The sequence below is a fragment of the Prunus mume genome, linkage group LG8 (genome assembly GCF_029339155.1).
Source record: "Prunus mume cultivar Tortuosa linkage group LG8, ASM2933915v1, whole genome shotgun sequence".
In the NCBI taxonomy this organism is placed as follows: Eukaryota; Viridiplantae; Streptophyta; class Magnoliopsida; order Rosales; family Rosaceae; genus Prunus; species Prunus mume.
Window position 1 is genome coordinate 19,830,476 of NC_142705.1, and position 4,912 is coordinate 19,835,387.

Sequence of the window (4,912 nt, forward strand, 5' to 3'; positions counted from 1 at the left end):
AATTACAAGCATTGCCATTGTATCTAAATTTCATTATCTAAATATTTCATTGAAAGTCACCCCCTCCCACTCATTACCAGCTTTTCGAAACCACTCATTAAGGATGCCCAAAATTACAATAATATACAAAAAATTCAGTTGCCCCACCCAAAAGACCACTTAAAACACACAAACCTATTCATTACCATACAAAAATTATCTCCATTTCACATATAATAAAATAAAGATGTAAAATCTCTCACTCTTTACAGTTGAAACCTCAGGCGGGCTCATCTCTAAAATTCAAAAAAAGCTTGTGAGGCCTGCCCCCAACCCAAAACGGTTGGGTTGGCCCACAAACCCTACCTATGTGGTCAAGGGTTCAACAATCACTGATGTATGTATTTCGGAACTTTCTAGATTTACTTGGCCCTAAAATTTGTAGGCTTCGGTAGTTGTTCTAACTTGGAACTTGTGCATATACAATACCTTGGCCCCCTGTTTGGAAAATACATCAATACGCGCATAATATGTGAATGATATGTTTGCATATCTTTGATAAAATCTGTCAAACACAAATTTTTCCACATCTTTTATAAGTGTACGGAAAACAGAAATAGCACATGAATAATACGACAATTAAGTAACTATGCATAATATTTAAAATAGCATAGATATACAAAAATTTATATGTTGTAAGGAGACATTTCATGTTCAGAAAGAATGTGACGTCATTTAAATTATGTTACAAGACGTTCACATGGATAGACAATGAATTAAGGTGAAAAATAGGTTTAGTAAGGAATATGTGGATGGTATTGCATCATTTATGGGCGTAGCAATTCATCAAGTGAATGAAAAAAAGGAGACAAGGTGTCCTTGCAAGAAATTTCTGAATACATGTTGGCATGCTCTTTAAACTGTCCATGCACATTTGTGGGAGTATGGGATGTCTGCTGTTTATCACACATGGCTATACCATGGGGAAAAATTTGGGATACCCAGACAAGATGCAACTCTCCCAAATGGTGTAGAGGCAATTGGACCAAATGATGTTACTTATGATATCTTAAATGATGCATTTTCTCAAAACATGAATCAAGATTTGCATGGAGAATGTGATACTTTTGGAGGTAATGAAGGTGTAGGTGAGAGGGAAGATGATGGAACTAATGTCCATAGGGTTGCGGCTAATAAGTATGAGAAGTTAATGCTTGAGGCCGAACGAGAACTTTTTCCCAGTACTAATGGGCTTTCAGTTTTGACCGTCATGGTAAGGTTAATGCAAGCCAAAGTTGAAAATCATTGGACTAACAAATAATTTGATATATTGTTAGAGATATTAAATTGGGCTTGTCCTAAGCCACATAATTTTCCAACTACTTATTATGCTACGAATAAGATGTTGAAAAATTTGGGTCTAGGGTATGAAAATATTAATACTTGTGTGAACGATTGTGCTTTGTTTTATAAAGAGAATGTTGGGAAGGATAAATGTCCTGAGTGTGATGAGCCAAGATATAAATCAAGCACTAATGAAAAAAGAACAAAAGTTCCACAAAAAGTATTGCGTTTTTTTCCTATGAAGCCAAGATTATAAAGAATGTTCATGTCAAAACATACATCTAGTCAAATGAGGTGGCACTTTGATAAACGAGTTGATGAGATTGGTGTTATGAGGCATCCAGCTAATAGTATTGTGTGGAAGGAATTCGATCGTATGTAACCTGAGTTTGCTCAGGAGCTTAGAAATATAAGGTTAGGCCTTGCAATAGATGGATTCAACCCATTTGGAAGTATGAGCACAAGTTATAGCATGTGGCCGGTGGTGGTTGTTCCATATAATCTTCTGTCTTAGATGTGTATGAAACAACAATACTCAATCATAACTTTACTTATTCCAGTCCCAAAAGCACCACGAAAGGATATTGATGTGTATATGTGCCCATCAATTGATGAGCTTAAGGAGTTGTGAGAGGGTGTTCCAACTTATGATAAATTTATTGATTCTAGATTTAAGATGCGGGTAACTGTGATATGGACAATTAACGATTTTCCTGCTTATGCCAATTTGTATGGATGGAGCACTAAAGGTTACTTGGCATGTCCCGTGTGTCTTGAGACCACATCACATACCAAGTTGAGAAATAAATTTTGTTACATGGGGCATCGTCGTTATTTGAGAAAGAATCATCTGTGGCGTAAAAGTTGTGACTTTGATGGAAAGTATGAGATGCATAATCAATTGAGGGTATTCTCTGGTGATGAGATATTATTTCAATTCAATCATCTCAAACCTTGTAAGCCTCATAAGCACCCTGATAATTATGATAGAAAGATGAAACGAATATCCATGGAATTAAATTGGACAAAAAAGAGTATTTTCTTTGAATTGGAATATTGACCTAAATTGAAAATAAGACATAATTTGGATGTAATGCACATTAAGAAAAATATAAGTGATAACATTGTTGCGACATTATTGAACATAGAAGGAAAGACAAAACACACAATCAATGCATGTTTGGATATGATAGACATGAATATACGAAGGGCTTTGCACTTACATAGAGATGAAACTAGCTTAGTTAAGAAGGACCCAGCAATTTACACGTAGTCACCACATCAACGTCAATTATTTTGTGAATTTTTGAAATCCGTAAAATTTCCATATGGGTATGCAGCCAACATATCAAAGAATGTTAAAGAAGGTTGGAAAATATCGGGTTTGAAGAGTCATGATTGTCATGTTTTGCTCCAACGACTTCTACCTGTTGGGATTCGGCAACAAATTTGTGCCAAGACGTTAAAAGTTGAAGATTTGGATAGGTTGAAGGTTGTTATTGTGTTCATACTATGCAAACTTCGGAAAATATTTCCACCTGCTTTCTTTGATGTTATGGTTCATTTAGCTATCCATTTACCATGTGAGGCAAAACTTGCAGGTCCAGTAGGATATCGATGAATGTACCTGATAGAGAGGTATTGCTTATTTTTTGTGCTATTTTATTAACTTTATCTTGAATTCTTTTGTATTGTCCACTAATATATCATTATGTGTGGTACAGAATGCTAGGGAAGCTGAAAGGTTATGTACATAATAGAGCTCGGCCTGAAGGGTCCATTGTTGAGGGATACATTTCAAACGAATCGTTAACTTTCTGTTTAATGTATCTCTATAATGGTGAAATTATTTCCTCTCATCATGAACGAAACAATGATGGTGGTGAAACCAATGCAAAGCTATCAGTTTTCGTGCATAATGCACGCCCGTGTGGTGGCTACAAAATGGTTCAATGGTCAAAGTTGGAAATGGAATCAGCTTATTAGTATATCCTCAACAATTGTGATGAAGTTGAACCTTTCAAAAAGTGTGTAAGTCGATCCATCTTTAATATGCTTTTTTAATATTTGGTTTCAAGTTATTAATTAAGAATTTTAAATTGAATGTAATTTTATAGTGATTTTCTCCAACTGTTAGAAATAGAAAGCCTAAATAACTTGGAACAAAGATAAAGGAAATTGTTTCCGCAATGGTTAGACTCGTGTCAAAACATTGAGCAAACAAGGATTGGGGGTTGCAACTAACGAATTATCTGCATTAGCATATGGTCCAGATAGAAGAGTTGGTCTGTATACAAGGTTTGTTGTAAATGGAGTTCGGTGGCATTTAAAGCATATAGAAGAAACATGCATAACTCAGAACAGTGGGGTTATGGTACCAGGGACACATGGTGATCAACAATCTAACTTTTACGATAGATTGGTGAATGTTGTGAAGATAGGTTTTCAAGATGGGTATCATGTTATACTTTTCAAATATGAGTGGTTTAATACTCAACCAAGATTTTTTTAGAAAGAGAAAGATTCACCGTATTCTTCGTGATTATCATCTCACTTCCTTGAATACAACCAATATATGGTATAAAGATGATTTGTATGTGCTTGCTAAACAAGCCCAACAAATATTTTATGTCGACGACCCTAAATTGGGTTCTGGTTGAAAAGTCATTCAAAAGATTCGACATAGACATGTGTGGGATGTTCCTGAAAATGAAGCCGCTCATGAAGTTGAAACAATCTATGATGAAGGAGTAGATCAAGATGATGATGATATTGTGATAACAAGTCGAGATGAGAATGAATTACCAAGCACTTCACTTCATAGAGATGTTGCAGAATCTGAAATAGCTGAGGAGGAGATTAGTTTGGAACCAACAGAAGTTGATGATTATGAGGAAGGTTTTACCGATGATGATTCAATTGAAGAACAATTGTCTGGGGATTAGTCAAATAGTGTTAACAGTGATGATTATATTGATTTGGATTGACACATATATATTTTTTATACATGTTCAACTTATCTTTTTCTTATATGTGCAAAGAACTATGATGTTGAATTTCAACATACCTATTTGCTTCATCATAGGAGGCCTTCTTTGTCAGATTGTGAACAACATTGGCATCCTCCACATGATGTTTATTTTAAACTTAATGTTGACGGTGTGTTGGATTTGTTTGTATGTACGAGTTTGATTCTTTTGGTAGTTAAAAGTATGAGTGGCACTCTTTCCTACCCAGGAGTTTTGTCCCACATGGTTTTCTCTGGGAGGTTTTAACGAGGTCACCGTTAACTTGTAGTTCCTCACTATGTATTGTTTCATGGTTTCTTACTCTTTAGAGGTAAGGTTTTTCATGACCCCCGATTTGGCGTACTACGATTTTTAAATGAGAGATTGGTTTTTATTAATTTTATGTGCAGGATCAAGAAGATGGTAAGTAAACATAAGAAGCAAAAATTTGCTAAACAACCACTTGCGCTAAATCCATTAGCTCAACCACCATTTGATGCACAACATCAGTCACAACCACCACAACATGATTCTTCACCGACACGAGATCTATTAAGCACATGAAGTAAGTGACTGAAATA

General features: G+C 35.3%; 1 pseudogene; it reads left to right on the forward strand.

Moving 5' to 3' along the window:
• The first annotated feature begins 928 nt into the window (after positions 1-928).
• On the forward strand, positions 929-4,268 carry LOC148914980 (uncharacterized; annotated as a pseudogene).
• Positions 4,269-4,912: the final 644 nt, after the last annotated feature.